This window comes from Panthera leo, chromosome F3 (assembly GCF_018350215.1).
Source record: "Panthera leo isolate Ple1 chromosome F3, P.leo_Ple1_pat1.1, whole genome shotgun sequence".
NCBI lineage: Eukaryota > Metazoa > Chordata > Mammalia > Carnivora > Felidae > Panthera > Panthera leo.
Window position 1 is genome coordinate 41,457,459 of NC_056696.1, and position 18,674 is coordinate 41,476,132.

At 49.9% G+C, this 18,674-nt stretch overlaps 1 non-coding gene across 1 annotated transcript; it reads left to right on the forward strand.

Annotated features, from left to right (window-relative positions):
- Positions 1–18,252: 18,252 nt before the first annotated feature.
- On the forward strand, positions 18,253–18,359 carry LOC122212546. The gene has a single exon (XR_006199215.1). It is a non-coding gene; the product is annotated as a U6 spliceosomal RNA (small nuclear RNA).
- The last annotated feature ends 315 nt before the right edge of the window (positions 18,360–18,674 follow it).

Sequence of the window (18,674 nt, forward strand, 5' to 3'; positions counted from 1 at the left end):
ATCTAAGTGCTGGGAGATTCAGTGTCTGGTGAGGGCCTGCTTCCTGGTTCATAGATGGCTGTCTTTCTACTATGTCCTCACATGGCGGAAGGAGCAAGGGAGTTCACAGGGGTCTCCCTGAGAAGGGCGTTAATCCTATTCATGAGGGCTCTGTACTCATGACGTAGTCCCCTCCCAGAGGCCCCACCTCCCAACATCATCACATTAGGGATTAAGTTTCAACGTGAATCTCACTACAAACATTCAGTCCATGGCACCTGCCTCAGCTCAAATGTCTCCTCTTTAGAGAGGTCACTCCTCATTATATCGCCATTTCATTTTCTTCAGAGCACTTACTACCACCTGAAATTATCTTGTTCGTGTATTTACCTTGTTGACTGTCTCTCCACCAAAATGTAAGCTGCAGAGAGGGGGCCACTGCCTTCTTGTTCATGTCTATGCAGTGCTTGGCACCTAGGAGTGGCTCAGTAAGTATCTGTTGAATGAAGGACTTTACATGTGCAACCATGTGATATGTATAAGGAAAAATAAGATGCGGTGATTACCTGTGGACATTGGGTGCATGAATTAGAATAAGTCTGTATTACCATATATTTAATGTACAGTCATCCATTCAACCGCTATTGACTGAGCTCCTATCAGACACTCTAACAGACCCTGGAGACATGCTAATAGGCCCTACTCTCATTGAGCTTACAGACACATAATAAATTATCAAAAACATAAAATTATGCCCAGACTATGAACGCAAAGCATAGTGAGCCAAGAGTATTTGACCAGCCCATGTAGCTGAGTTGGGGCCTGAACAAAGGGATCCTGAGAGCTACAGGCACGGCCGAGCTGAAGCAGCACAGGTAAAGGCTGCACTTTGCACTTTCAAACCCAAAGTGTATACAGTATATTAATTTGTAGTTGTCATCACTAGAGATCCTGAACACAGAGCAGAAAGGACTTCTAGTCTTTTAGGATGAAACATATTCACTCGCTGACGCCCAAATGGGCCTCTCTCATGGCCTCTTGGCTGGTCCGGCTCCACCTCCCCCCACTTCCTTTACCCAATCCACCCAGCCAGGTTGATAAATCTGAAACAACACCTAATGGGCCAAATTAAAGCCCTTCAATTGAGGTTCAGGCCACCTGTCACCTGGCCCTTGCCCACATGGCCATCATTGCTAACCTCTTTCATGCTCCTACCAGGAGCTATGTGTGTTGCCCTATACTGAACGCTCTGCGTCCTCTCTCTTAGTCCTCACGGCCGGTTGCACAGCTACCAGTCTGCCTAGTTTACAGATGGGGAGACAATAACTTGTCCCTGGTCATCCCATGAGTAAGTGTCAGAACCAGGTTCCATCCCAGCCCGACTCACTCCAAAGGCCAGTTTCTCCAAGGCCACTGCTTTTCTCATTCCTGCAGCCAGGCAGGTGACTCGCTGTCACTCCGGCCCAGGTGCCCAGGCCACGGCCCCTGCCATGGGATGTCCATCTCCCTCCCTTCCGCCACTGACTCAAGTCCTGTGTTCTGCATTCAACATGCATTTATGGAGCCGGGTGCCTTCACAGTGTTGGGAACAGGAGGTTGGGAGAGAACCATCCCAGCCTGCAGGAGCCCAGGGGCAGAACATCCCACCCAAAGCCGGATCCGAACTCTCAACCCATGCCAATCCCACCCTCTGAACTCCATTTTCAAACCTCACCACCCAGGGGGTGCTTGTCTCCAACAGATTACCAGTTTCTCAAGGGCAAAAACCCGGCCTTATATTTCTTTGCCTGCCTGACAACTTCTAGCAGACAGACCCTCCCTCAATTCATATTGGCTGATTATATTTCTCTTTGCCTTTTCCTGCTGAGACTTATGTTTGAACAAGTGGTGTGAATCTGGCATTTCACAACAGACAACCAGGCTCAGTGTTCAGATAGAACAGCTCTCACCAAAACAGGAGCTTTCCACCAGGCGAGCATTTGGCCTTAATAGTAGAAGGCTATGCTGAAACTAGACCCATGATATTGCTAACGGCTCTCCCTCACTGCTCAAACCTGAACACCAGCCACAAAGTGCATAAAAAAAGTAAGTTCGGTTCTAAATTTCACAACATGATGTTGAGCGAGAAAAGCAAGTGAAAGAAGAATATAGACTATAAAATTCTGTTTAGGTAAAAGTATTACACACACTTGTGGCACATTGTTATCTCCCATCCAACACATTCTTCTTACAACGTGACTTTGACATTGACAGACAGTTGATGTCTGTCAGTCTGTGTCTCCTCCTTTTGAAATTGGGTGGATTCTGTGATTGCTGTGGCCAATAAATTACGGCAGAAGTGATGCTAGGTGACTAAGGCTAGGCAATAAAAATGTAATGCATTTCTACCTTGTTCTCTTAGGACCCTTATTTTTGGAACCCAGCCACCAGGCTGTGAGGAAGCTCAAGCAAGCCATGGAGGGGCTCATATAGACAGGAGCACAGGCCCCCAACCCACGGCCTTGACTGAGCTCCCAGCTACAGCTGGCACCAGCTTGTTGGTCATGTGAATGGGCCATCTTGGATGCTGTATGGACCGAGCCAGCCAGGTACCCCTGTAAATGGGCCATCTTGAAATGGACTCTCCAGGCCTCAGTGGAGCCGACACCATGTGGAGAAGGGATAAGCCATCCTTGCTGAGCCCCGCCCAGATTTCAGATGTCTGAGCAAAGTAGACGATGGTTGTTTTAAGCCACTAATTTGGGCTTGTTGTCTGTTCTCAGTCATTTTATCAAGTATCACCAGGTAGGCTGTGGTATCGGATAACTGATACAACACCCAAAACCCAACACTATACGGCTTGTAAAGTGTGCACAGCAAAATCCTCATGGGTGCCTTCGAAGAAGTGGACTGGGAGCCTGGGAGCGAGATTGGCGGTGATGGTCCGGAGGGGAGTCTAGCTTCATCTGTTTTCCACCCATGCACATATTTCATAAAGGATGGTGTGTGCATACATTATTTGTATTGTTTCTAAACACATGGAAAAAAGACTGACAAACATTAAAAGCTGTTCTGGGAAAATGGATGTTTGTCATATTTTTCTGCTATTTTAGTTTTCCAAAGCCAATTAAAAAAAAAAAATGTGGCAACCTTTTAAGAATCCAGTCTACCATCTGTGTGAACCCAGGTATAGAGTCTGTGATTTGGAGACTGAGACTGTGTCTCTCAACGAACCTCCAACCTCTTCCACTCTTTTTGTTTTCATTCTGAGGCTCCCCAGATTCCCTGCCTCCCCTCCACTGTCCCCATGGCTCTCATTGTTATCCTTTCCCTCTGGGATCCTAATTCAGTCTCCAGCTCCAGGGCTGCCTCCCTGCCCTGCCCCAGTCTCCCAGGGGAGGACAGTCTCCCTGTGCCCTTCTTCCCACACACACACCCCCACCCCCACCCAGGGCCCTGCTCCTCACCTCTCCCCAGTGGCTCGTCTATCTTCTACTTGCCTTGCCTCTTCCATCTACAGATAAGCTCAAGTTTATTCCATTTATAAATTTCAACACATGCACAACCTCCAGCTATCTGCATAAACCTCTTCTTCCTGACACAAACTGTCACCCGTCCTGGTGCTCACACTCCCCTTCTTCCCCACCGCTGACCCACTGGCTCTATAATCTGACACAATCTGGATCTGGAAGGGGCCCCTGAAGTGCCAGTTCTCAGGGCACTTGCTTCACCTCACTGGCATCTGACAACACCCGCACCCTCTTCACCCCCTCTCCCCTGGCTCTGGTGCAACACTCGTCTCCTCTCCTGCTTCAACACCTCCCCGCCTCCCTGGCCATGCCTGTCCCGCTGGGGCGGACATCCCTACCCCCTTCTCTGCCTTCCCTCCCTGCCCCACTCCTGCACCTCCCCTGACGTCTCCTCCTCAGGCCCCCGCCTCTCCTGAGCACTAGACTCACACTTGCAGCTGTTTATTGGTAATTTCCACACAGATGTCCCAGAGGCACTCCAAACTCACTCCGTCCCAAACTACATTCATTCTCATCCCTCAAATTAAACCCATCCTTCCTCTCCCCTTTCCCTTCTCAACACACAGCACCATCGTCATTCACTCATCGCCTGGTTCAGAGGCTTGGGGATCACCCCAGCCTCCTTCCCCTCTGCCTCCCACTTATAATTGGTTATCAGGTCTGGTGCATGATTCTTCCTAATTAGCTCTCAAATGCAGACTCCATCTCCCAGAGGCCCAGGCCCTCATCGTTTCTCACCTAGATTCCACAATTATCTCCTAGCTGCTTTCCCTGTCTTCAGCCTTGCTCCCCTGAAAATCAGGAATCACATCTCTGCCAGACTGAAGTTTCTCAAATGCACGTCTGGTCTTATCACACCCCTGCTTATTATCCATCAAGGGATAAAATCCAAACTCCCCAGCCTGGCATTCAGGGCCCTTCATGATCTGGCCTCATCCCCAACCAGGTCCCCACTTGAGCCCATACCCCAGAAAGCCCTCAGCACTAATCACACCTTTCTACTTGTATCTGTGTCATTCCCTCCACCTAGGACACTCTAGTCAACAAGCGACCTCCACTTCTTCGAAACATTTACGGGATGTCACCTCCACCTGCAGATCCTCCCTAGCATGCTGAGTATTTCTACCCTTCCAGACATCATCTTGCTGAACTGAAGTAATGTCTTGTGTATCAGTTGCCCGGGGATACAGGTGCTCTGAGAGCTGGAACCATGGCGATCATCTCTGTGTCCCGGAACCCAGCACTAAGTGCCTCTACTTAGTTGGGGCTCCATACGTTTTGGCTAACTCTGGAGCTTCCAAGAATCAGACATGAAAATTCAGAGGATTCTAATTAATGTGGGCCATTTATGTAATTGTTGCTGAAATAGGAAACCGGAACATACAAGCTCCTGCCTCTAGGGGGTATATATATAGCAACAGGACCTTCCCTGTCCTACCTATGGAATCTTTGTGAATGATTCTTTCATTATGTAGAAGCAGTTGGTGAGGAAATGTGTCACTGTTATAAGTGATGGAACAAGAAGGTGGGGAGGGAGGTGCCCAAGAGGAGAAAGGGAAAGTAACCCCCAATCCTACCTAACCACAGGATTTGCGTTATTCCTACACATTCTCAGCTTCTTCCTTGCCCCCCACCTCCCTGCTTCTCTCCATCTAAAAACATTCCCAGGGAACTGAAGCCCTAGCTAGCTCACACACTTAGTGTTGTCCAACAAGCGAATTCCTGAAACAAACCACCAAGGGCCATGTAGACAGAGAGGGGGCACAATCCATTCTCCTCAGTGAGCACGTGGATGTCCGTGGGCTCCCCGGAAGTGACAAGTGCCGCCCCCATTGCAAATGGCACTGGGCTATGCTCTCGGTGACCTGAGGAGAAAGAGAACAGCTCTTGGCAAAACAGCTGTTCCGTTTCCCGCTCCGGTGCCTGGAGCCCACCGTTATGCCTCCAAGGTGGCCATAATGTCACTCAAAGTCGGGTGCCACCAACAGAGTCAATACAGCCTAGCCGGTGCCTCAGCGAGGTGTCAGGTCCTGTGACACCGCCACGTCCCACCCTGACTCCTGGCCACACCCAGCTCCAGTCACACACACACACTCTCCCAGGCCACGGCCACCAAGAACCGGGAGCCCACCTTCCCTCACTGCCCACCCGCCTTGGAGCTTTCTTGAAGCTCATTGGGCTAACTCTACCCATTGGTCTAACTCCAAGGCGGCCCCCAGCAGGATCCTCCCAGGTCCAGGGGCCCCACAGGGTGAGAGCGAATTAGAGGGAAGAGTCCCCGGAACAGGAGATGAAAAGTGCGAGCTGGCCGCTGCAGACAATCCTCCGCCTCCCCCACTGGTGTCTCGTCTTATTTAACAGGAGAAATCCCCAGAGCAGGGTCCTTAACTTCTCCAGGCGCGGCCGGCAGACAGGAGCACTCGGGAAATGTTAAGTGAAATCTCTAAGAGGTCCCACTGAAAGCCCGGCAGTCTCCAGGGCTGAGAAAAGCCTTCAGACCAGAGTAGGATCTTCAGCCACAAGGGCAACGGCCTCAGATGCTCCCCCTCCACTCCCCTTCCGGGGGCTCAGATGGGAGCAGAATGGACCGCCCTTCCGAATCGGGGTAGCAGGGGCGGCAGAGCCATTCTGTGGTCTTTGAGGCTGTCTTGGGGGTAAAGGGAGGGGATGGCAGGGCCTCTTACAGCTGCTTTGATGACCATTCCCAGCAGTGGGGAATGTGTGGCAATGAGCTATCCCTCTTCCCCCCTTCTCCCCCCGACCTTAGCTGCAGCACTAAAAAGCACACTGAACTGGCAGGAAGTGAAGAAGTCCCATCTCCTAGCACAGCCTCCCGTGTGAGGAGGGAAGTGGGGTGCATGAAGCACAGGGGAGTGACGCTGCTTTCTTGGGAGCAGCTGTGAGCCTTGGTGGGGATCAGATCTGGGACAGGGACCTCATCAGCTCCCCCATCAACCAGTCAACTGTGGAGCCTTCTGATCATAGTCCCCCCTAATGAGGATGTGGGGCAGCCTGACAGTGACCTCAGGCCTCTCAATCCGGTCTCTTCAGACCACTCCACCCAGAATCACCCCACCCACACGTCTCTAACACCCGTCCGCAGCTCTGGGGCCCCTGTCTTGTCTCCCCAGTGAGCATGGTAGATATTACTCACTGCTACTTCTCTATCCAGCCTCCAGCACAGGGCCGGCACCTAGCAGAGGCATAGAAAAGGCGTGTTGGTTGACTGAACGATGGGACATGTGGGCAGGCAGAGAAGGTAAAGGGAGCACGACCAGGTCACCCTGTGACCTGACTTCTGACTGTCCCCTCCCCTTTCCTGGCTCAAATAAGCACCCACAGTGTGCCAGGCACTGAGGGAAACACAGAGCCACCACCACCTCAGGGAGATTGGGCCTAAACACACAAAAAGCTAAACCACAAAATAACACAAGATAAGAAGAGGTATCTCAACATCACTCATCATCAGGGAAATACAAATCAAAACCACAATGAGATACCACCTGACACCTGTCAGAATGGCCAACATGAACAACTCAGGCAACAACAGATGTTGGCGAGGATGCGGAAAAAGAGGATCTCTTTTGCATTGTTGGTGGCAGTGCAAGCTGGTGCCGCCACTCTGGAAAACAGTATGGAGGGGCCTCAAAAAACTAAAAATAGAACAGCCCTACGACCCAGCAATTGCACTACTAGGCATTTATCCACGGGATACAGGTGTGCTGTTTCGAAGGGACACATGCACCCCCATGTTTATAGCAGCACTATCCACAATAGCCAAAGTATGGAAAGAGCCCAAATGTCCGTCGATGGATGAACGGATAAAGAAGATGTGGTATAGATATGCAGTGGAGTATTACACGGCAATCAAAAAGAATGAAATCTTGCCCTTTGCAACTACGTGGATGGAACTGGAGGGCATCATGCTAAGCGAAATTAGTCAGTCAGAGAAAGACAAATATATGACTTCACTCATAGGAGGACTTTAAGAGACAAAACAGATGAATGTAAGGGAAGGGAAACAAAAATCATATAAAAACAGGGAGGGGGACAAAACAGAAGAGACTCATAAATATAGAGAACAAACTGAGGGTCACTGGAGGGGTTGTGGGAGGGGGGATGGGCTAAATGGGTAAGGGGCCCTAAGGAATCAACTCCTGAAATCATTGTTGCACTATATGCTAATTTGGATCTGAATTTTTAAAAATTAAAAATAAAATTTTTAAAAAAGAAGAGGTATCACAAGACAGAATATAATTAATTGCCAAAGGAGGCAAACAGACATGAAAAGCCAAGCGTCAAGGAGGAAGGAACTGAGGTGAGCTGCATGCTACTGGAAAAGGCATCAGAGAAGAGGGGGGATCGCATTTGAACCTTAAATGGGGTTGGGGAAGCACATGGATTTGAATACCCCAAAGGCTCCTAGAAAGCATTCCAGGTGAAGATCGCGCCTGAGCGCTGGCACGGAGGTGAGAAGCAGAGATCTGGGGCCGGGGTGTGGTCCAGTCTGACCCCACCAGGGTTTCTGAGGGTAGGAGGAGTGAGAGATAAAGCCAGAGCGCCGATGTGGGGCTAAGCATGGACACTAGCCAAACAACAAACTTAATCCCACAGGTAAATGACGAGGGAAAACAGGGAATATGCAATTAACCAGCCAGACCCTGGTTTCCCACACCACCCCAGCTCTTCTGCTTTCAGAAGAAAAGCACAAGTGAAGGTCAGGGCCTGGGCCTTCAGAAGTGGGCACGATGCCCAAAAAGCAACAAAAAAAGGCAGACAACCCGGGAGGAAAATGAGTGAAAACTTAAGTAGTAACTTTAAAAAAGGATATCCAAGTGGCCAACAAGTACACGGAAAGAAGCTCATCTTTTTCAGGCATCAGGGACATGTACATTGGAATCAAAAGGGGACACCATAAACGCCCACCAGACTGGCTAAAATAAAAAGACAGAAAGTACTAAGTGTTGGCAACACGGAGCAACAGCGATCTGCCGTCACCGCCGGTGGGAGTGCAAATTGGCAAGAGCATTTTGGAAAATGCATAGCCTTCGATGACAAAACAAAACACACACGGGCCCGATGACTCAGCAAGAGAATGTGTTTATCAGGAGGCATACAGAAGTAAGTTCACAGCAGCCTATTCATCGCAGCCCCAGACTAAAGACTATTGAAATGTCATTAACGATAGAATGGACAAATAAATGGAGGTACGTTGTCATAATGGAGTGTGACACAGCAATGAGAGGAAACAATCTCCAGGTACAGATAACGACCCGGCTAATGTCACAAGCAACGTGAAGTGGAAGAAGACAGTCACAAGCGAGTGCGTTTTGAAAAGTATTATTCTAGTTCGAAGACTAATCTATAGTTCTCGAAGCCACAGCTGGGGAAATGAGGCGTTTCTCCTTCTCCCTCAGGGGTGCTGGCGATGTTCTGTCTCTCTCTTCATCCGGCCGCAGGTAACACAAGTGTGTTCACTTTGTGAATTTCATCCAACTATACACTTACGATTTGTGTACTTTTCTCTGTTTATATTTCAGTCAACGGTTTTTAAAAAGAGAGCATATGCAGAACCCTGTCCACAGGAATTTGCCCCTGAGTGTCCCCACTCCTACTTACCCCTTGCCCCCTGATGTAACGGGTCTCGGTTGGTAGTGAAACCTTCCTCTGGCCCCTCCTGAACTTAACATGTTTCTTGACATGTTGCAGAGCCGATCCTCTGTCCCCGAGCTATGATGTCCTGACCAAGCTCTCCATCCCGGCTGACCCACCTCTAACCAGCTCACCTGCTCCTGGCATTGACACCCAAGCCCTCCGTCTGGCACCCCCGACACCCTCCGGGAAACAGCATTTGAATGGGAGTGGGGCTGGCAGGGATATGCTCAAAAGGTATGTTAGGAATATTAATGTAGCAGTGGGCTGGGGGTGGGGGTTGGGGAGTGACCAGGAGCCCAGCCCTGCCAGGACACCAGCCTGGAAAGGATGAGGGCAGCAGCGTGAAGAGAAGGCCGCAGAGGCTGGGAAGGGAGCAGCATCCTGGGAGCGTCCCACCTTGGGAGGGAGACCGAGCCCCTGGCAGAATCAAGCTCTGGGAATCCAGCCCTCTCCTGGCAAACTCACCTGCTGAGGAAGTAACTGCCTGAACAAACAGTACTTTTACCTCCTAAGGAGTAAAATGAACTAAAATAGAGCCATTTCCCATTCACCTGGCTGGCTGGGTACAGTCTGTTTACAGGTTATGAGAAATAGAAGTGGGGTGTGCGGAGAAAAACCCGATCTGCACCAGTGCCCACCCTCCATTCCAGGTCCCCATCCTAACACCGCATTGCTCACACCAACATGAATTCCACTAGCAATGCAGAGAATCAATTTAATTATTCAGGCCCAGGTATCCAGAGCTTGAAACATACTCATTCTTTCTTCTGTATTTCTAAACTCACCATCATTCTAGAAATACAAGGTTTCAGGTCTCCCGATACCGCTGGCACTTTGCAGTCCTTGACCCTCCACGGCTCCTTTCCCATATATCTCTCCCTGTCAACCCACCCCCCACACACAAAGGGATGCTCAGGAGGGACAGAGAGGAAAGTCTGGGGGAAATGTACCCTTCGAAGCTGGTATCGGGGTGAGATCCCCACATTATTCCTTGTTAATGCTCTGTTGCAAAATACACTGAGTGTTTTATTTCAATCCACACTGATGCATATTTCAGGGCAAATTTCGTATTGCCTGTCACAGCTCAGGGGAAAAATGAATGCACATTTCCCCAGCTCCATTAGCTAGGGAAACAGGCTCACACTGCTAGCAGGCACGTTCCCCGCAAGTGAGGCAAGGGAATGAGATCACTGGGAAACAGTCCCGTGGGGTCCACGCATGGGGCACACGGGTGCACAAGGTCTCGCCCTCCTGGGGGTAAGTGCCAGGGGCCCCCTGGGGCAGGGCCAGGCACATCCACCAGAGAGGGGATCAGCCCAGGGGTCCTGACCCTGGCCTTCATTAGTGCTGTGGTCCACAGCTGTTCCCTGTTGCCTTCCTGTTTTAACCTGTCTTCTCTTTGTCACCCCTACTTTAGACAGACAGATAGGGTCGCAAGGAAAACAGGCCACAACTTCTCTCTTTCTTCCTTGAAGGAGGAGTCCTGATGCCTCTGACTCTGCTGGCCTGAGAAAGCAAAGGCACGGTCTGGGGCAGGGGCCTCACACTTCCAGGTTCCTAAAGGAGCCAAGGACAAGTTACCCTGACACCCATTCCCTACGCTCTGCTGGGCGTGGGCAGGCAGAGATGGCTCCTGCTCCAATCAGTCCCTTCGTCCACCACCCTGTAGGGCCACCATTCCTAACAAGTCCCCAACCCTAGCTTCCTGTCTCTCTCTCTAAGTTTCTTCATTTATTTTGAGAGAGTGCGCAAGCAGTGTTGAGGCACAGGGAGAGAATCCCAAGCAGGCTCCGCAGTGTCAGTGCAGACTCGGGACTTAAGCCCAAGAACCAAGAGATCATAACCTGAGCTGAAATCAAGAGTCCGACACTTAGCCGACTGAGCCACCCAGGGGTCCCAAGCTTCCTGTCTCTTAGTCACGCTCTCCAAGCCATCCCTTGTGCCCTGCCAGAGTGAGATCCTGGAGTGCACATCTCTCTCACCTGCATCCTTCCCACTGAGCATTCACAGCCTTTCTGAGGGTGGCTGCTTCCTGTTCCCCTCCAGCCTCATTTCTCCCTGCCCGCCTCCCAGTATTTTTGCCCTCCTCCCCAGCCTTTCAAGTCCCTCCAGGATACTTCCCACCTCCAAGTCTCTGTTCTTGTGATTCCCTCTGCTTGAAATGACGATCTTCCCTTTGTCCATCTGGAAAATGCCCGATGTTTCTTCCAGCACCAGCTCAGGCTTCTCCTTTATGAAGTCCTCCCTGAGTCCCTTCAGCAGAACTGACAGCTTCCTCTCTTATCCCACTGTACCCTATAATTTTATCTTAGCACTTGCCTTCCTATACTGAGATTACTTGTTTGTGTGCTTGGACTGTAAGCCCATGGAGGGCAGGGGCTGTGTCATCACTAAGCATCTTTGTATCCCCAGCACGCAGCAGAGTGCCTGGCCCTTGGTGGGTACTCAGGAAAATGCCTGCCAAATGAATGAGTGAGAACTCTCAAAGACTCCAGTGAGATGTGTTTCCAATGGAAGTGTCCTCCTCTGGGAGGTCCTCAGGCCCCCAACAGTGCAGCCTTTGGTTCCCTTGCCTTAAACTCCAAAAGGCTGTATTGTGTAGCTTCCAGCCACTGGACGCTGAGTGCCCCCATCTGTGTGACAGGTTTGTGTTGCTGTCTCCTGTCACTTCCTTCACCCCCATGGGAGTTTAGTCTGAATCTCTACCATGTCGCCCACAGGCAGAGAGGAGCCCTTGGCTCTGCCAAGACTAGCCCTGGGCTGGGCGTGTTGTAGACCTTCAGCTGAGCTTGAAAACTCAGTAGAGAAGGGAACTCTGTGAGTGGGGGTCTCCTCTCGACCGGGCACTGGAGAGGGAACCCTGTGATGGTAACTCCAAAGGCACGTGTGGCTCTGACAAGGAGGGGCTCTGTTTCTATGAGAAACAGCCTTGTTTGTTTCTTTGTTAAAAGAATAGATCCTCTTCTGCACCATTAATATTTCCCTCTGGGAACCTGAGGGTGAAAGCTCTCCTTCTCCTCCCCTGCGCCTTCCTATTTGCCAAGTCCTTTGCACCTAACACTGAACTGAAGCTAAAAGAAGCAAGAATAGTCTTTCCAGCCATCACAGTTCTGAGGGCATATTAATTGAATAGGGACAGTGCCCCAGATGGCAGCGTGGGCCTGCTCCATGCTGCAGCCCATCTGGTCAGCCAGGGCCCCTCCTGCAGCAGAGGCCAAGAAAACAGAGATAACTTTCTCGCAGGCAAGAGCCTGGCTTCCTGGTCACTGGCGTTCCCTGTACCCAGGGGCTGGATTTCAGAGCGGAACACCAAACACGCTTTCATACTCCCACCGCAGTGTGAACTCTGGCAAGCTGAGTCTCACTTTCCCCAACAGTAAAATGGGCAAATGCAATCTGCCATAGTGACCTCACTCCTTGTCCTCCACCCCTAGTGTCAGAAGGGTGAAATGAAGGGATGTGGTAAAAGCCCACTGAGGTTTTCCCTCATTCCTTAGCAAGGATGATCCTGTCATTATAACGCTCTGAGCTGTGCCCGTGGGAGGACACAGTCAAGGGTCTACAATGAGGCAGGGAATAGTCCTGCTAGATGTTCTGATTTGGCCTCCTGGACAGCGCCCAGGTATCGAGCGGAGAAATGTGTCAGGTTGGAAATGAGAGATAGCTACAGAGGGATTTGGCTCTAACCCCAAAATCCTGAATTGCGTTTTCCCCTCTGTTAAGCAAGCATTACTCATCCATCTCCCACGCCTGTGATGTTACATGAGACCTTGGAGGGAGAGAACTGCAGACCCAAAGAACAAGAGGATCCACTTGGTTGCGGCAGGAGGGCATGGGACTAGAAGCCGGAAGAACTTCCTGATGGGGGAGGAGCCTGTGAGACTGGGAAATGGGTGGCCAGAGGCACTGGCCCCATCTCTGTCCTTGGGGTCTTTCAGAACTCAGGAGCACGGGCTGAGTTAGGCTGTTCATCTTACAGCCGTGTCCTCAGGTGGCCCCTAGTCCAGCTTCTGGTGGGGATGGGAGACATGGGAAAGGAGGAAGATCAAATGGGAGCCAGAATTTGGAGGTTCTGTTTGGGGTCTGGAGCTTCACAGAAGGTTCAGTGCTCCTGGGAGCAGCTCCAGGAAGGCCACCACCCACTGATAGGGTGGCTGAGGCTCAGCATGGGAAGGCACTCCCTTCAGCCGCACCATGGGGCCAGGCCCCCATTGCAAATCTGGCCATTCTCCTCCCTGAATTCCTGGTATACTTAAGGGGCTTACTCTCCTCCCTACTGAGCTGATCAGAAGGGGCACTTCCCCAACACACACACACACACACACACACACACACACACACACACACACAGAGTCACTCCCATCATCCCATCCCCCATTGGGGACCAGCCAGCCTTCTTGGCACAGCTGCTTGTGGCTGTAATTCTATCCCGGGATCCCCATGACATCATTCCCCACATGGTCAGTGGGGAAGGGGAGGAGGGAACAAGGTGGCTTTGGGACGGGGAGAAAGGGCCAAGAGACTTGTCCCTGAAGACACACCTCTAAGGAGAGGCATTGTGGGAGGGGCCCAGCTCCACAACCCCAGAGCTGTACAATCTTAGGCAAATCATTTAACCCCTTGGAGCATTCTCACTCATCTGCATAATAGGGCCATTCTACAGGGTTGTTTTCAGTACCCAAGAGGCAGGGAGCATTGTGGGAGGGGAGGGCTTCACCCCCCCATCCTCCATCCACCATCAGCATCCCACCATGCCCTCTCAGATATCCCAGGGGCTGCATGTTGCACCTTTGTTTACCCCTAACCATCCTCTCGGTCATTCACCAACATTCTGAATGTTGGACAGTGTAGCCACCCCATAAAGCAGGCAAGTCCAGAATAAAGGACTATGGGCCTCTGCCCTCTCCCCTGTAAAAGTACACCCTGAGAAGGTTGCCCCACAGGACCCTCTGCACAAAACTCACTCCTCCTTGGGGAAGTGCCCCCACACCCATGATTCTGAGAGTCAGGGAAACCCAGGAGCCCCACACCTACCAGGAGGGCAGCATGAAACATCTGATTACACAAACCTGCCATGGTCCCTGCTGAATATTTCATACAGGAGCAATGATCCATTAGTCACCATCAATTATTCATCCTCATCAGGGCCAGCGCCAGGGACACAGCATGGGAGCAGCTGGAGCTGGGACCCACACCCACTCTACCTCCACTCCCTGTCGAAGGCAACCAGAAATCTCTCCCATTCCCCCGCCCACCTAGGGTCCTACTGAGCACCCACCTCTGAAAAGTGTGCACGGGTAGTCAGATGGATATGACCCCACTGAACAGATGGCCAGCAAGTCACAGGCCAAGCTGAGACTGCAATGCATGAGCCTCACAGTAAGGATTTCCAAGAAATAAGAAATAGGCACACTCTCTTTATCAAGTTCAACAAGCATATTTGGCAGCAGGTTGATGTCACAGAGGTGGCTGGACCAAAGGTACCGGGTATGTGTCCCTTGTAAAGACTCCTACTGCCAGGCCAGCTCTGGCCCCATTCTGAAGGTCTCCTTCCTTCAAAAGAAATCACAGAATCATGGACTCTCACAGTTGAAGAGAAAAGACCCTCAAGACCAAGCCATCAGTGTGACAGGAGCCCCTCCAGCAACATAACAGGTAAATGGCCCCTGGCCTCTGCTGAAATGTACCTAAGGACAAGGTGCTTGTGTCTCCTGAGAAAAGCCACTGAGTGTCTGGACAGTTCTAATCCTTCAACATTCATTCCATAAATATTTACTGAGTATCTTCCACGTGCCAGGCACCAATAGAGACACTAGGTTTACACCCAAAACAGACCAATTCTTGCTCTATTTGAAGGGTGTTGGGGTGTCTGGATAGTTCAGTTTGTTGAGCATCTGACTCTTGATTTCAGCTCAGATCATAATCCCAGTGTCATGGGACTGAGCCCCACGTCAGGCTCCACACTTAGCGTGGAGTCTGCTTAAGATTCACTCTCTCTCTCTCTCTCTCTCTCTCTCTCTCTCTCTCTCTCTCTCCCCCCCTCCCCTGCTCATAGTTTCTCTCAAAAAATAAAATAAATAATTTTTTTTAAAAAAAGAACTGTCTTCCTAACAGTGGGTCAAAATTAGTCTCCATGTATCTTGTGCTCTCTGGGTCTGGTAGGAGATGAGAAGTAGAATCAATTCTCTTTAAGACCAAAGCCTTGGGCTTACTGCAGTTAAGACTATGGGACCCAGTTTGCTCCTCCAGGCTGGACTTGCACCCCCAAACCATCTCCCTGTTTGGGCAATGGTTTTCAGGACTTGGACCTGAGCAATGGGTACTCTTGGTGTTAGCGGAGTGTTAGCCCCCAATTCTCCCTCCCCCAACAAGAATATTGTACCCACACATGCAAACACCAGTCTTCTCTGCCAAGCAAGATACTTGTTCTATCTCTGACTCCAACTCCACTCCCAAGAACTGGTTTTGTCCACTGGTAAGGCAGGCAGTGAACCACCCGGTGTTAAAAATGACACAGGAAAGCAGTGCCTTAAATACGTTCCTCAAACAGCCTTCACCATCCTGGAATCCCATCATTATTTATCCAGCCTTTTCTGGGTAGACATCACTGCCTATTCAACATGCAGATGCCTTTTTGTTGGGAGGAGTGCCATGTTCAGCAGAGGAGCAGTTTGAATCTGTGCCTGGGGCTGCAGAATAAGACATACCGCACTGTTTTCAGGGCTAGGAAAAGGGAGATGAGATTAGCAGGCCTGGAAGAGTGGCGAGGACTGGGTAGCATAGAACAGCTGGTAGGCACTTGACATCTCTAAAGGGAGAAGAACCCAAAGAAGAGATAGGAGGTAGCCTGAATATTGTCTGGAATTTCCCTTTTGTGTAAGGTAAGTTATGGAGAGTTTCAAGTGATCCCACCCAGTAAGTAGAGCCTGAGCTGCTTCTCTCATCACCCAAAGGATGATCGTTACACATTCTCCCCGACGCTAAGTGCCCTGGACAGGGAAACAAGGAGTGTTCGGATTATCAGTTTAGTGAAATATATGGTGGTCAAGTATATAGTGGTCAATATCTAAGTGGGGAAGATGAGAAATGAAGGAACTGGAGAATAGAAAAGAAGAGCTTCTTTTGTCTGCAGGATTTTCTGGGGCCTGCAAGAAAAGGACTGACCCCATTCAGATGAACCAAGAGGCTGAAAAGGTGGTGTATCCCTACTACAGGCACATAAGGACACAGCCATGGTCTGGCACTCTATCTTCTCTCCCACCATCACAGGCAGACTCCCCCAGCCCTCAGGGCTCTGAAGAGCCTCCAGTCTCTGCCCACCCTACCCCCACACTGGGCCCCATGCCAATCTATGCAGCCATTCCTCCTGTTGTAAGAAGAACTCCCACTGCAGCTCCCACAAGTGAGGGAGGGGCTCAGTTCTAACACCCTGCTGACCTGCCAGTGCAGAGAAGACTAGATTCTTCACTCTCATTCCTACATAGCCCCTCCCCTCCAGGGATGCCTAATCAGCTCCAGCTTCATGGCAGTACTCTATCTATCTTCAGTTAAGTTTCGTATAACAGACTGCACCATGCCACAAAAGCCCTCCCTTCCCACCAACCCAGGAAAGATTTTGCCTATGAGTGGAGTGGGCAATGAGGTATCTGGAATAACAAATATTACAGGGAAGATGCCCCTGTGCTAAACATTTCAGCAAGCTGGAGGGAGATGCCAGTCACTGAGTTTGGGAGACTCAGTGGATTCCAAGACCCGAGGTCATGTATTCCTATAACCTACAAGCTAAACTGGACCTCCCCTAACCTAGGTCATGTGTGTCAAAGCTACTTTTAAAGACCTCTTGTGAAAGATGATTATAGATATTCAGGCTCATAGCATATTTGGAATTCATTCCTCTCATTTTATAGAGTAAAAAGTGGGATTCAGGAAGAAGAGGTGGCTTGGCCAGGGTCTTGCAGTCAATAAAAAGTGATAACAATTCTTCACAACACCAATTATCTTCTCATCCCAGCCTCTATCTCCAAAATTGGAAAGTCAGGACTTAGCCTGTGACCGTCCAGTCTGGAGAGAGAGCGCGCACAAGTGCAGTGCTCTGTCCGTGGTGCTGAAACTCCCCTCTCAAGCAGCCAAGAAGCATTGTTGACATGCCTCTAGCATTGTAAAGGTGATATGGGGGATTTGGGAGGAAATTGATAATATAATCCAGGAGACCATTTACATGAAGGAGTCAGAGACTAATTCTAAAGGCATAAATAGGCATATGAGCGTGGGAAAGGGGGCAGTGTACTATCCCTACCCTTGAACAGGGTATGGCCCCCTGACTTTAAGACACTGAGATACAGGTCCTTTCAGAGAAGCTAAAAGTGAGAGAAAACAAAACAAAACAAAAAAAACAAAACAAAACAAAACAAAACAAAACAAAACAAAACAAAACCATGACTATACTGGTCAGCTTCAAAGTTTCCATGGGGAAACTTTCTAAGAAGGAAGTCACCAAAGGGAAGGCCAAGAGAAATTTGGAGACTATGTGGATTAATAGGAGAAACTTTAGAAGATGTGGGGTGATTTTGAAAGGTTCTGCCATAAGCCTGGAGGCTGGGCATCAGGATTTTTCAAGGTCATACCTCCAAAGTCCAGAATTATGACTGTGATCCTTCTGTGGTTCTTGGAGTCAAGTGGGGGAGGGAGGGATGTGTGTGTGTGTGTGTGTGTGTGTGTGTGTGTGTGTGTGTGTAATTAAAAAATCACTGTCAGGATTGTGTTAAAAAGGAGTTGAGTCTAGCCTGAGCCCCAAACTGGAGTCCATACTGAAAAAATCTGGAAGCCATGTTCTTCACAAGATCCCTAGATCTTTACTCTCTTCAGTATTGAGGCTGAGTGATAGTGGCTTGTTGGCAAAGCAAATGTTCAGCATGTGTGAATGGATCACATACAAGGAGCTGTTTTAGGGGCACCTGGCTGGTTCAGTCAGTAGAGCATGCAACTCTTGATCTCAGGAGTCATGAGTTGAAGCCCAGCATTGGACACAGAGCCTACTTAAAACAAAACAAACAAAGAAGCTGTTTTAGCAAGGGATGCACAGCACCCTGAATTTAAATGGACAGCCCATGTGCTCACTTTGGCAGCACATATACTAAAATGGGAATGATACAGAGAAGATTAGCATGGCCCCTGCACAAGAATGACATGCAAATTCCATGGACAGCCCACATGGTAGCAGACATCTGTATACTCTGCTGCAGGTTTGACTCTCATAAGGGAAGTCTCCTGATGCTGAGTTCACACTCACACACACACACACACACACACACACACACCATCCCTCATCTCAGAGACGTCATCCTAACACTGATAAAGAAGAGACTTTCACTCTCCCAAGCCCTATTATGTCCAGCATTACTCTGTTCCTCTTCTTCCTCCCCACCCTACTCCTCCTCTTCCTCTTTTCCTCCCATGCTGTGATGCACTCATTGAATACAAGTCAACTATAACAACTGTGCACACAGTCAACTCTTTCCAGCATGTCTATAT